The sequence below is a fragment of the Mauremys mutica genome, unplaced genomic scaffold (assembly GCF_020497125.1).
Source record: "Mauremys mutica isolate MM-2020 ecotype Southern unplaced genomic scaffold, ASM2049712v1 Super-Scaffold_100373, whole genome shotgun sequence".
NCBI classification, from domain to species: Eukaryota; Metazoa; Chordata; order Testudines; family Geoemydidae; genus Mauremys; species Mauremys mutica.
The window spans coordinates 14,677-29,459 of record NW_025423324.1 but is presented as its reverse complement, the minus strand read 5'-3'; the positions used below and the strand labels follow the sequence as shown (position 1 = coordinate 29,459).

At 49.9% G+C, this 14,783-nt stretch overlaps 1 protein-coding gene and 1 long non-coding RNA gene across 2 annotated transcripts in view; both read left to right on the top strand.

Moving 5' to 3' along the window:
• Positions 1 to 6,000, top strand: part of LOC123361126 (zinc finger protein 75A-like) — a 32,933-nt gene extending 26,933 nt beyond the window's left edge. Inside the window, exons 11-12 of the mRNA XM_045001309.1 lie at positions 5,408 to 5,553; positions 5,730 to 6,000. The gene's annotated coding sequence lies outside the window, so the exon portion shown is untranslated. The remainder of the gene's footprint in view (positions 1 to 5,407; positions 5,554 to 5,729) is intronic.
• Positions 5,998 to 6,819, top strand: LOC123361127. The gene is made up of 3 exons (XR_006576109.1): positions 5,998 to 6,042; positions 6,219 to 6,291; positions 6,681 to 6,819. It is a non-coding gene; the product is annotated as an uncharacterized LOC123361127 (long non-coding RNA).
• Positions 6,820 to 14,783: the final 7,964 nt, after the last annotated feature.

Sequence of the window (14,783 nt, the reverse complement as noted above, 5' to 3'; positions counted from 1 at the left end):
GGCTGAGGCGTTGTTAAAGGTCTCCAAGCAGATTCCTGGCTCTTTGGCGGGTCTGGAGGAGGTGTCCTTGTAGCACTGACTAAGCATTGTCAGAAAAGTTGCCCAGGCCTATGGGGGGTGGGGGGAACCATTTTACAAAACTGAACTTTACCAACTTTCTCACCCACACCTATGTATTCACTTCAAATACAAAACCTCACAGAACAACCCAACCAATAAGCAAAATATATTTACTGGGCTTCATCCATCCATCAGTCACTGATGCTGGTGAATTTTCCCTTTCAGCTGTCTCGTTCCCTTTTCTTCTGAGCTTGTTTTCCCTCTGCTCTAGGGATCTCTCATGTTTCCACCGTACTGTGGAGCAAACAGCATTATTATAAAACACAGGAAACCCTCTTGTAAACTTCAAAACTAAATATTCATTAGGGGTTTTTTTCTGTTTAACAAGTCACAGCTTTAAACCAAATCACCCAGTTCAGGCTGTACGACAAACAGGTTTTGAGTTTATTTCTACCACTTAAAACGTAAAACAAAAAACAACAAACAACAAAAACCTCAAAAACATTTTTTAAAATACATCTCAATTTGCAGAATAAAAACCAAACTGCTTTTAAAATCCATTTTAAACCACATTTTGCACAGGAAAAAACCCCTGTTGGTTTGAAACAAACCAAGTACTTTTACACCCTACACCTATGCCTTGCCCAGACCCCTCTCACACACAAATCAGCAGCTTTAGAAACACACCAAACCAAGTTTGCCTCCATATACTTTTCAATAACACCCCTCCCCCCACATGCTTTTAAAAACCAGTTGCAAAAAAGTTCCCTTTCACTAAGGGATCCAGTGTTGCAGGCACATGCTGGTCCTGTTCCCTCCATGTGTGTTTGGGCCTTCAGGTTAAAGAACAAGCAAAAATGTTAGTGACTATTACCACCAAATCCCTATACAAACTGTGTAATAACTAAAGGTTTTAAAAACAATATTAAGCACAACTATAGTTAAAATGGTTTTTACCTTGGCCTGGTGGTGAAGTGCAGCTTAAAGTTACTGGGTCCATGCTAAGCAGATCACGCTGCAATGAAGATAGGCACCATTATTTTCCTAAGACAGCCTGGGCAAAGAGAGGCATTATACAATGTATAGTTTCAGAGTTCAAGCCAGCCAGCCGTACCTCTGTCTGCCGTCCAGCAGCCTTTCAAGAAAGTTTCTGTTGAAAAGAACAGTCTCCAACAGACCTGAGGTTTTTAGACCATCTTAGCCCATTGTTTCCAACAGACTTCAGCATAGTAGCTAGCAGCTTAATTTAATTCCCACAGCTCTGAACTAATAGATCCTTAAGGACTTTAGGAACCCGTCCCGCAGCACCCCCTGTGGTGATCTGGGGTGGGGGGACCAAGCTGTCTGCACAACAGGGCTTTTTTTTTTCTTTTTTCTTTTTTCTTTTTCTCTGTAAGTTAAAATAAATGTTTCTGTGGGGCCTTCTTAGAGTATTGAACAGTCCCCATTTCCAAGCAGGGGGCCCTTTGCAGAGATCAATGAATGTCTTGGGGCTTGAGTTGTTTTTTTAAACACGTTTCTTTCATGCTTAAAGTTTGGGGTGGGGGTGTTTTCTAGAAAGAATGACCCAGAGCATTCGACCAACTCCAGGGCCATATTTAATCTGTCCAATAGTGTTCCACCAGCTCCTGGGGTCATATTGAAACTGTCCAATAGCATCTGTGAATTCCTGAGGTTTTATTTCATTTCATATTAATCAGAACTCACCATCCACAACCACCCACCCACATCAAATTTAACCCTATGGCACCAAGGGTAAGTAATCGCAGTCACCCTGGCTATTCAGTGAGGAGGGAGTGGGGTTTAAACCCACTCAGTTCAACAGGATAAGTCAACTCTATTGTACTCAAACACAGGTCTGAACAGCCTGTTTGTTTTACTGTAAGCACATTTCTTAGGATTCCCCCCCCCCCACAACATACATTTCAGCTTTTTGCTGTAAATGGGTCACTTTTACACACAAAACCCCCAAGCGCTAGGTTCTCACACACAATTGATTTTTGATTTAAAAGACATACAGCTCCTTGAAACCAAGCCAAGATGCTTCATTAAAACTTTTAGCTCACTTAAGGGCCAAAGGCCTCCAAACAGAAACATAGAGAGTCACAAAGCCCTTTTCAATAGGGTTTGTTTTTTAAATTTACAGCTACCAAGTTTTCTATCGTGTGTTTGTCCCCTCACCTTTCTCTAGCTGAATCCTTTTAGATTTCTTACAAATAGTCTTTTCCTTAAGCAGGGATCTGTAACTTTTTGTGCGGACTAGATGGCCAATATCACGCCGTGTCGTGGAAAAACGCCCCCGCGTTGTATTTGGATCAGAATCGCCCGAGGCCCCTTTATTACGAGCATGCGGGGGGGGGGGGGCACAGCAAACTGGCGTCCCCCTGAATAGAGATTTTTCAACAGGTTTTATAGCAAAAACCCCACAATTCGTGATACACACGTCCTTGTTCACATGATTGCCATAACTGGAGAAATGCTGTGCAAGTGAGTGGAGACCCTGACTGTGTTTTAAAGAAAATGAACCAGAAGGTGCCTGCAATTTTTCCACTCCAGCTGTAAGCAGGTTATTTTCTTTAAAACACAGTCAGGGGCTCCACTCAATCGCACAGCATTGATCAAGGTCCCCCCTTGCGCTGAATGTTCTTGGCTTAGGCACAGACATTGCACAGCAGAACCTCCGGCAATAACCGTGTTTCATCATCTTTCCAAACCCAGTTCAGCACATAGGCCCCAGAGCTTGTGGTTTATATCCACTAAAGTCCAAGTCACCCAGTCATGGGCCGTTGGCCTGGCAAATCTATGACACGGCCCTCGCATTCTTCACAAAGCTTTTCCCTCAGGCAGTGCTTAAGGGCAGCATAAACAGCAACACATACAATAGTCCGCGTGACTTTTTTACGCTCACAACGTGGCACTGGCTCAGTTAGTTCTATGCCAAGCCTCCTCCGAAACACCTCATGGCCATCATCCTCAGAGTCCTCGTCAACAATTTGTATCGGCGTTGAGCAAAACCAAGGTGGGCCCGGTTATCTTCGCTGCTTCATGCAACGCTGTCCAGGGTTTCCAGGCCATGTAGGAAGACATCATTGAGCTGTTGATTTTCATAACAGAAACCGTGTAAGCAGCCCACTGCTTGTTTTTAGATTTACACAACCCCCGGGTCCTTACCCATTAAGAAGCGATTGCTTCTTAACCATTCATTAACCTGTGTGACGTCTTTTCTGTTCACCTTCTCCACCGGTGACACCCCTGAGCCTCAATCACACTCCACCTCTACGGGGGTGGACAAAGAGAGGCCACCATGCTCATTGGGGTGTCTCACAAGCAGTTGGGTTTGGGGTTCTGGTTCCGGTTTATCCATCAATGGCTGGGCCGAAGGGCTCCCCTCAGTCACTCCCTCCTCCTCCTCAGCACTGTCGCTGATGTAGCGCTTTCTCCGTGCATGGTCAAAGACCCTCGGGGCTAAGACAGAGTCTGAAGTTCTCACGGGGGTGGTGAAGGAGTCCAGGTTTCCTCTCAGCAGCCTTTCCACAATTTCTAAACCATGTGTCCTTGGTAAGAGATGGCCTCATCTGTCCGGTGCTGGGACTTATGGGGTAATGGTGCTGCACTCTGATTGGCAGAGGGCCTTGGGAGGAGTTCTTAGTGGGGTCACACGGCCCACTTCCGGACGGGTCACCCTGCCCCGGAATTCTCCCTGATTGGTCAAGATCTCCTCTTAGGGCAGTCCTATTGGGTCAAACCCATCCTAATTGGTAGATGGCGGTCGGAGGAGTTCTTAGAGGAGTCACACGACCCACTTCTGGATGGGTCACCCCACCTCGGAACTCACCCTGACTGGTCAAATCTCCTCTCAGGGTGGTCCTTCTGGGATGAAACCTATCCTGATTGGTAGAGAGTGGTGGGAGGAGTTCTTAGAGGGGTCACATGGCACACCTTGCTACCAGTCATGTGGCCACCTTGACCCTGGAGTTAAAACCCCCCATGGGGCGGGACTTTCGGTGACAGGTGGGAGGGACTAAGGGGTCAACGGGTAGGGCTTGGGAGGGTCAAGGGGAGGGGTTAGGGTTTGATTAATGGTGGCGTTCCTGATAAATACCAAGATTACATGGATACCTTAGAAAGAAATGTGGACTTGTTACCTCTGGACCGGGACTATGACTGCCCTATTGACCTACCACCTTGGTTGAAAGTTGCTTTTCCCTGTATTTACGCATTGTTGGGACCAGAATTAGTGGATATCCCTGCGTACAGTCATGAAAACCGGTCCTAAGAGCAGGCCCTTTTGGGGAAGAAGAAATGTGGGACTCTGCTACGCCTCTCTTTAGACAATCAGCTCCTGAACAAAGCAATCATTTGAAACCATTACCCTCTGCTGTGAATCCCACAATTGTTGGCTCACAGGAAATCTGCAAAGAGTTTCATCAACCTTCATCTGCAAGGATTTCCAATCTAAGGCTCGTTTGGGCAAGGGACAAATGGAAGACAGATTTCAAAACAGACGATGGACATTTTAACAGTCTGATATGCTAGTTGAGCTAACTAATGGTCCCCTGACCTTGCAGCACTTCATCAGTGATGTATTTGGGGACAGTGTCATCTATGCGGGTGACATACGTCTCTTTTTGGAGAACCCAGAGCAGCACACGCAGCACATCTGAACCTGGAGAGGTTTCGGAAGCATGGTCTCAACGCAGAATTGGAAAAGCGGAACCTCCAGCCAACTCTCCACAGAGTTTTGGGGGTACATCCTCTCCCCAGAAGATGTTACAATTGATCCAAATAAGGTGGAAGCCATTCATAAATGGGGCGAAGTTGGAAGTCCTCAAGAAGTGCAGCGCTTCCTAGACTTCCCTCGTCCTGTGAAATCGAGACGTGCTGGCTCTCAGTGATGCTTAGACGGAAAACCACGCACCCCACACAGAGGTTGGAACCATCCACTCCCAGGTTGTCCTGAGGAGCCATGATTTCTCCAGGAGCTGGGTAAAGGGCGCCGGGATCAGTCTGTCAAAGGTAGGGGAGGGTCGTGTGAGGAGAGGGTCTAAGAGAGGAGGAGCGTGGGCTAGGCTCTGTATTTGGGCTTGGCAGGGATCGAGAGAAGGGAGAGGGCTGTTAAGGGGCAATGCGAGGTGGGAGGGGGGTCGGAGATGGGGGCAAGGCCTGAAAAGTTCAGCTGCTTTAGATCAACTGTGCCAGAGAATCACTGGTTGAAGTGACTGAAAGCTCTGAGCTGGGGCTGGCCAAAATCCTCCTCCTCAGATGGGAACATCCCAAAAGTCTGCAGAAGCTCAGCCTCTGAGGTGAACGTTGTGGCCCAAACCTCTCTCTGCTCTGTACCTCACAGGATTCCAGCCGGCTGTTCCAATCCAGGAGGAAAACTGCCACCGAAGTCTCCAAGCACCTGGGCAGTGAAGTGCCACTTAACCCCACTGTGATGCACAGACCTTGCCCTGGCTGTCTGCACAGGGCTGAATTTCACCCCTTCTGAGTGTAAGGAAATAATTGGCTGAAGGCCTTTTTCTTTCTGGATGTCTGTCTAGTGGGAAAGAACCATGGGGATTTTTAACCTGTTTCGCTCCCATGCCTGGTGCTTTAATGATGCAGAGAAGGGCTGATGCATTGGTTGATTTCCCCACCTTTTAATCTACTCTCTTCTCTTTTAACAGGTATTCTAAGCCCCCCCCCCCCCGTGCATCATATGAGCATTCTTGGGGGCGCAGATTACATCAGACCTGCACCTGAATAAATAATAGGGACTGAAATATGCAGACACTAAAGTTCTGCAGCCAAATTCTCAGGAACCTTCCTTTTCAATATAGGATCAGGATTTTGTTTTGAATTGTTTTATTTTTTTAAAAAGTGCTGAGTAGATGCTACACTGTAAGAAATGGAAACAGAAGCAAAAACTGAAAGACTGTTACTAAAACCAATGAACAGCTGCAGAGAGTGGAGACCCGGCAAAGCAGACAAATGAATCCTGTGAGTAAATAACCTGAAAGCAAATGAGGAAGAAAACCTCCTCTGGGTAATTGTGGCTCTTGGGACCAAAATCAGGTTCCTGGTACGTAGCCTGGCTGAGATCATCCCTTTGCCCTGGATCCCAGACCTGGGATTCAAATGTCATTCTCTGTGTGGTGTCCTTATTTTATTCCTAGGAAAGGGATCCCCAAAGGAGGTGCAAGGATCCGGGACTCTAGTGTCTGCCAGAAGCTTCAGCCACTTTCACAGGTAGAAGTCACTGGCTTTCCTACAATGCCACTAGTGCTCTTCCTGGTCTCCAGATCTGCTCCCTCCAGCAGGACAGAGACACCCCTTAACTCCCCGAGTCCTGATTTCCTGCCATTCAAGGGGCTGAGGGTTTGCATTGCCTCCACCCCAAACATCCGAGACTTTTCCTATGGGAATCTCCCTAGAGCAGGGAAGAAATCTGTTCTTCCATTAGAACCAGTCTGCTCAGTAAATCCACCCACATTGACCTCATCTCAGCTGCTTTGTTTATCCGAGATTAGTGGTATCTTTGGAAAACCCTTAGCGTGTCGGGGTGTGAGGTGGGGCAGGGGATGCAGGAGCTCCAGCAGATTCCCCTGAAGAACACCACCCTGTCTTTCTCTGCTCAGGTTAGAGCTCGCCCTCCATTGCGGAGGTGAAGACCGGATGGGAGCTGCTGGATTGACCTTGATGTGCCATGTCCTTGTGTGGATGAAGGACCTACATCTCAGGGGTGGCCAGCAGCAGATGTAACACCTGTGTCCAGGAATGGGCTAAATAACCTACATTGAGAGGTAAGTAAAATCATGGCCACATGTAGACATCACGGGAATTGGTGGGGATTGACCCAGGGTCCTTCAGCACAAGCCCCTCTCATTCACTGTCAACAAATCCAGCTCCACCCACTAGACCACACCCCATTCCAGAGCCCCAGATCCCAGGAGCCCTGATTCTCAGACCCAGGGCTCACATCACAAGGCCAAACCTCCTCCTGTTATGGGCGCTGCAAAAGGGAGGATTGGCAAAACCCCCCTCTACATTCCCCCTGTCAGAGACTGCGGCCACGGGTGACAAGTGAATGAGCTGAGATCTCCCCTGTGGGAATCCAAGGGGCTGCACATTTGGGGTTTCACATGGACGGCCTCTGGCAGCCATTGACAGAGTGTTCCTGGGAGGAGATTTTCCGTCTCTCACAAAGGGTTTCTGTTCCCCCAGATCTCAGCCGCTCAGCAGAATGCGGGAGAGCCGAGTGCTGATGGGCTAGAGGGTCCCAGGAGTCGCTGTGCAGCAGTGGCAGGGTCTGCAGTCACCATGGGCCACACCCTGCGCTCCTGACAACCCAGGCTGGTTCCCTGGATTGCAAAGGGGACTCTGGCTTGGGGAATTGGTGCTGGTGCCTGTGTCCACAGCTGGGATGTTTTCCTGAGGCTACTCCATGGTCCAAGAAGCGCCATGAAAGCAAGAGGAGAATGGACATTAGAGAGCGAGGCCAGGACCTCTGCGGGGCTGCTGCAGTCAAACATCCACAGCCAGAAGAGAGACGATGGGAAACGCGCTTCGCTGGCTGGCCACAGCCGCAGCAGCTGTCTCAGAAAGCTCTGCTCATGCTCCAGCCAGCAGAGGCAGGACGAAGAGCCACACAGGGAGAGCCTGGGTTGCAATTAGCAAGCTGCAGTTTTTTCAGTGGATTATGCTGCCCTGACCGTCTATTTCCTGCAATGTGCACATCCAGCCTCCCTGGCTGACCTCAATGGGAGTTAGGTTCTCCGTGCCCACAGGACAGGGCTGGCCTTACCATGAGGCGAACTGAGGCGGCTGCCACAGGTGCCAAACTGTGGCAGGCCACCACTAGGATCCAGAGCGTAGAAAATTGTGTCTGGTGCTGGTGCATATGTTTTCTCTCTGCTGGAGATGCACAGAGATGGTGGAGTGCTGTGCTGGAGGAAGGGGGCACAAGAGATATAACAGGCAGGCAGGAGAAAAGGGGAGAGGGAATAACAGAAAGCAACAGGAGCTGCAGGGAGGGAGAGGAGGAGGAGCCTCTTATGTACCTCTCGAGCACCCCCAGGAGTCTGGACAGATTAACACCAGCTTCTCAGGGAGCTTCCTATTTCCTGCTGCTTCCTTGAACCCGCTTGAGGAGAACAGGCAGTCAGTCAACTGAAGTAGTAGGAGCCAGTTAGGCCCTTAAGATGCTGATATCTTCCCTCATTCAGACCCTGCTACCAGCCTGCTTATTTGTCCCCTGCCACTCTAGCTGGCACAGAACAGCAGTCATGAGTGAAAGAAGAAAACGCCCCTCTGAGGCAGCATTCAGAAAAGGAAAGACAGCAAAGGAAGCTTTTCTGTCTAAGCAGGAAGGAGCTCTCCTGAGATACACATGGTTCACGTTGAGCCTTCCGGCCCCAGTAAGGATGTGAGTGGTGAGGAGATGCCTGATCTTCCAGGTAGTCAGAGTGCAGGAGACCTGGCAGCTACTGCAGCATCCATATCTCCATCTCAAATGGATGTAACCATGCACATTCCTGAAGAAAAGTGTAGATTAGAGAAGAGTGTGGTGGAGGCACAAGATACAGCTGCTGCTGAGTTTAGTTCCTTAAATCTAGATGATCCAGGACTGTGGACCCACTTGAGCAGTAGCCTGAGGGACTTCCTTGTACTGCCTGGGCCACAGCAAGTGAAAAACTTCATGTTCCCCAAAGAAAATGAAAATAGAAGTTTCCATCCAACACATTCCTGGTGTGAAATCCCCAATGGTGACAAAGCGGAGAGGCCATGGCTTATGTACTGTGATAGACCCAGGGCAGTTGGGTACAGCAGAATAGCAGAAGGCAGATATACTGGCCACTGGATTAACAGTTTTCTGTTCCCTGACTGACCAGAGCAGGGGCTGCTCCAGGCTAATGAGAACACCTGTCTCTAATTAACCTGTAACGAGTCAGGTGAGGCCATTAAGTAATGTGACCACCTGACTCTAATTAAGGCCCTGCTGATACTATAAAAAGGGCTCACTCCAGTCAGGCAGAGGAGAGCCAGGGATCCAGAGGAGAGGAAGTGCAGCTGAAGGGCTCGTTACTGAAGACACCCTCAAACCATCGTTAAAGGAGCCCTAAGGTAAGGGTGAAGAAGGGAGAAGTAGGAGAGCTGTGGGGAAGTGGCCCAGGGAAATGTAGCAACTCTGGCAGTGAAAGGTTGGCTGCCAACAATTGCTACCATTAGGGTCCCTGGGCCGGAACCCAGAGTAGAGGGCGGGTTCCCCCCAACCCACCACTACAGGAACAGCTCCTGGAAGGGGAAGTCAGGTCCCTGTCAGGACAGGAGGCTGAACAGAGACTGTGGGAGTTCTCTCACCAACCTCTTTGCAGCCTATGATGAAAAGGGCTCAGTAGACTGTAACTGCTGCAAAACGTCTGTTAGGCCTGGTCTACACTAGGACTTTAATTCGAATTTAGCAGCGTTAATTCAAACTAACCGCTCAACCGTCCACACCAGGAAGCCATTTAATTCGAACTAGAGGGCTCTTTAGTTCGAATTTGGTACTCCACCCCGACAGGTGGAGTAACGCTAAATTTGACATGGCTAGCTCGAATTAGGCTAGGTGTGGATGCAAATCGAACTTAGTAGCTCCGGGAGCTATCCCACAGTGCACCACTCTGTTGACGCTCTGGACAGCAGTCCGAGCTTGGATTCTCTGACCAGCCACACAGGAAATGACCCGGGAAAATTTGAATTCATTTTCCTGTCTGGGCACTTTGAATCTGACGTCCTGGCTGGACATCGGGGCGAGCTCAGCAGCACCTGCAACGATGCAGAGCTCTCCAGCAGAGGAGTTAATGTTATCCGTGAATAGAAAGAGGGACCCAGCATAGACTGACTGGGAACTCTTCAATCTGATCGGTGTGTGGGGCGAGGAGTCTGTGCTTTCGGAGCTGCGCTCCAAAACAGGGAATGCGAAGACCTACGAGAAGGTCTCCAAAGCCATGAGAGACAGAGGATACAGGCGGGATGCAACGCAGCGCCGCGTGAAAATCAAGGACCCCAGACAAGGCTACCAAAAAATCAAAGCGGCAAACGGACGCTACGGAGCCTGCCACCACTGCCCCACCAGTGACCGTTGACTCTGACGATGGGACAGTGTCGACGGCCAGTTCCTCGGTGATGTTCGCGGACGGGGAAGATGAGGAAGGGTTTGTGGAGGACGAGGCAGGCGAGAGCGCTTACAACGCTGGTTTCCCCGACAGCCAGGATCTATTCATCACCGTCACGGAGATCCCCCAACAACCCTCCCCGGCCATTAACCCAGACCCTGAATCAGGGGAAGGAGCAGTCGGTAAGTGCTTTAACCATGTTAACTTTTATTCTTAATATAACAGGAATCTTAACTGTGTGAAAAGGAGGTCTCTCTAGATATGGGGATAGAACAGAAATCATCCTTGGAGATCTCCACGAAGCTCTCCTTGCGTTAATCGAAAAGCATCAGCAGGAGGTTCCTGGGGAGAGCTGCCTTATTGGGTGCTCCGTGGTAGCACAGTTTTCCGCGCAAGGCTTTCATGAGGTACTCAGGGAGCACTGCCTCCCCGAGCACGGCTGCATCGGGCCATGGTTCGTGCTAGCTTTCACGCAGCATGCGCTCTCTATCTCCTTCAGTGACCCTCCTCAGGGTGATCTCGCTCGGAGACTCCTGCATCTAATTAGGGTAATTACTGTAATTTTACACCTGGTCCAAAGTATTTTAAAAAAATCTTCGGACAGACGGCATAGCACAGACTCAGCACGCAGCTGCGTGACGAGCGTAACGGAAAGCCAAAGAATATAATGGACGCTCATGGAGGGAGGGGGGAATGAGGACGCAAGGTATCCCACAGTTCCTGCTGTCTCCGAAAAGTATCTGCATTCTTGGATGAGCTCCAAATGCTTCTACGGTCAAACACAGTGTCTGCGGTGGGTCAGGGCATAGTTCGGCAATTTGCGCACACACCCCACCCACCACCAGAAGTGAAAACAATCCTCTGTTGACTCTTTTACATGTCACCCTATCTTTACTGAATGCTGCAGATAGACGCGATGGTGCAGCATTCAACACCAACATCCTTGCTCCCCCCACGCTATGGATGGCTGATGGTACAAAAAGATGGGTATCCGTCCTCATCATCAGCCTATTGGCACATGGGGCAGTGCAAAAGGGTTGGTAGCCATGCCGACTAGCATCAGTAAGGTCGATCAAGGGCGCCTGTCCCTAATTTTTGATGGCAGATGGTGCAATATGGCTGGTAACCGTCCTCATCATTGCAACAGGGGGCTGAGCTCCATCAGCCCCCACCCTTCATTGTAAATAAAAGATTCAATTGCCCCTGGACTAGCAGAGGGATGATGGGCTCCTTCATCCACACTCCTTAATGTCCTGCCTGGACTATCATTGCAGCTGGAGGCTTCCTTCCACTCATTTCTCACAAACAAGTCACTGTGTCTTATTCCTGCATTCTTTATTACTTCATCACACAAGTGGGGGGACAATGGTATGGTAGCCCAGGAAGGCTGGGGTAAGAACGGAATGAACAGGTGGTGTTGTTGCAGGAGCACCCCCTGTGAATAGCATACAGCTCATAATTTAGGCAGGATCTGACACAGAGCAGCTGTGCTCTCTGGTTCTATGATACAGTTGTTCTCTAGTACACTTGCCCATAATCTAGGCAGGACTGATTCTATTTTTAGATACCAAAAAGGAGGGATTGACTCAGGGAGTCATTCCCAATTTTTGCTTTTGCGCCCCTGGCTGCTCGGCCAGGGGCACTTATGACAGCAGCAAATACTGCAGTGCAAAAGGACAGGTAACCATGCCTATCTTATTACCATCTTATTACCAATTTATGGTATGGTAGATGGTACAATATGGCTGGTAACCATCTCTGCTGTCATGCAAAAGCAAAAGCATGCTGCTGTGTAGCGCTGCTGGCCCGCCTCTGTCAGCGGCATCTAGTACACATACGGTGACATACACAAAAGGCAAAACAGTGTCCATGGTTGCCACGCTATGGCGTATGCCAGGGCAATTCTGGGAAAACGGGCTTGAAATGATTGTCTGCCGTTGCTTTCCCGGAGGAAGGAATGACTGGCGACATTTACCCAGAATCCACCGCGAAAATGATTTGTGCCCCAGCAGGCACAGGGGTCTCAACCCAGAATTCACAGAGACAGCCTAGACTCAGTTAATTGTTCGCAAAAATGTATCTTTGCAAGGAATTCACTCCGTTTCCCATCTCACAGCTTCCACTGTCTCCAGACCTGCCACAGCATCCCCCTCGCAGAGGCTGGCAAAGATTAGGTGGCAAAAGAAAAAGATAAGGGACAAGATGTTCGAGGAACGTATGGGCTGCTACCTAGCAGAGGCGGGCCAGTGGAGGGAGACCGTCTCTCTGTGCCAGCGCTCACACAGCGAACGGGAGGAGAGGTGGCGTGAGGAAGAAACGCAGGCGACTGAAACGCTGCTTGGACTAGTGAGGGAGCAAACAGACACGCTCAGGCGCCTTGTGGATGTTCTGCAGGACCGCAGGAGGACAGAGACACCCTGCAGTGTATCTGCAACCGCACTCCCCTGCCACAAAGTCCCATACCCCCCTCACCGAAAATAATCAGGAGGAGGGGCGGCCGGGGACGTGAATACTGTCACTGCACCACAGCACAGTGCTCAAGTACCCAAAAGCTCTCATACCCTACATTTGCCGAAGTCCTTCACTTCCAGACTCACAGTAGTCCCAATCCCAGTCCCATCCCCTAACTGTCTACTTAATTAATAGAAATGCTTTGCTGTTAATTACTGTTTCCGTTATGTTTTTTCAAAGAAGACTGTGTTTGAATGGGGGGCGTGGGGAAGGGGGTGGTTAATTGCATAGGACAGTCACCTTTCCCAGGGTACAGACACGGGGGCAGGATCAGCAGCGGGTCACACACACGGTGCAGTCAGTAGGCACCCTGGTCGTTTTTTGGAGGTGGTTTCCAGGATCTGTGTGGGCGGGGGAGATGTGACTTTGCAGCGGGGGAGGGCGCTTACAGATCTTATACAGCGGTCCTTGTCCTGGACCGCTGAGTCACGCAGCTGAGGAATCTGTATCCGTCCTCCTCCACCACAAGGTCACATATCCGCCTGCACACAGAATTCCATAAAGAGGGATGGCAGGCTCCGTTGAAAGAAGCATTCCGGCACTGCGGACCGCTCTAGGAGCAGGAGCCTGTCATTCCTTGAGTTTAGAGGCGGTCTTTACATCACCGCACACCCTACCCAGCACAGCCTGCGTCCCAGTTTCAACCCTTTCACGAAAAGTCATGAATAAAGAAACCTTTGTTAAGTAATAATGGGACATGTATTTTATTTTTACACGTGTGCAGGAAGTGGGGGTAACGGGGTGAACGGGGTATGTAACCGAAGAGGAGAGTCAACAGTAACTGGGTAAAGAAACAGGGGCAGGTTCAGCTTCTCTGTAAAGAAACTGAACAGTCACAGGTCACGCTGCTCGCTGGTATTTGAAGAGTTCCTTGTCGCTGTCCCAGGCGCCTGTATAGGGCTTCATGAGCAAGTGCATTAGCGGGCAGGCTGGGTCCCCGAGGATGACTATAGGCATCTGCACATCCACAACAGTTATTTCGTGGTCCGGGAAGAAACTACCTTCCTGCAGGCGTCTGAGCAGCCCACAGTTCCTGAAAACACACGCATCATGAACCTTGCCCGGCCACCCGACGTTGATGTTTGTAAAACGTCCCCTATGGTCCCCCAGTGCTTGCAGCACCATTGAAAAGTAGCCCAATTTCTCAGCAGCTGACTGTGGAAGAGGTGGACGATAAAGTGCGAGGAGGAGAAAACGGCGATGATCGCAGCGGGCTCCATGCTTGCAGTGCTGTGGCGTCCGCGCTGTCACTGACCAGAAAAGTGCACGAACAGATTGCCCGCAGGCGCTTTCAAGGAGGGAGGGAGGGAGGTTGTGATTGATGGTTCAATGACGACACTTACCCAAAACCACCCTCGACACATTTCTCCCCCCAGCAGGCATTGGGGGCTCTACCCAGCATTCCAATGGGCAGCGGGGACTGCGGGAACTGTGGGATAGCTTCCCACAGTGCACCGCTTCCAAAGTCGACGCTGGCCCCGTGAATGTGGACTCAGAAATTCGAATTAGTGTATTTAGTATGGATACACAAATTCGACTTCATAAGGTCGAATCCACAAATTCGAACTAAGTTGATTCGAAATAGTCTTGTAGTGTAGACAAGGCCTTAGTCTATAAGGTGCCACAGGATTCTTTGCTGCTTCTACAGAACCAGACTAACACGGCTACCCCTCTGATACTCTGGCCCTAGAGAGAGAAGGGCTACGTGGAGGGTCACAGTGAGCCACTGAGGCTTGCATAAACCGCCTAGAAGCGCAGGACCCACGGGAGCAAGGTCAGAGCTCTGCCACAGTACTCAAAACCCCAGAATGCTGCATACTGTTTTTGTTGCAAACTCTTCCAGTCTAATGTTCCAGCCACACTTAGTTCTACAGGAACAAAGGACTGGACAAATCTGGCTAGAAATGGGGCATGCCACAAGAAGGCAGCAAATCAGCAGAGAGCATTCCAGAGGTGTAAAGAGCTTGAGATGAGCCTAAGGTTAAAGGCCACCAGAGATGATGAGCATCAAGAGAAGATTGCATCAGAGTTCTGAAAAGGCTCTTTGCCATTGTGAGGGGGCTTGCTACCCAA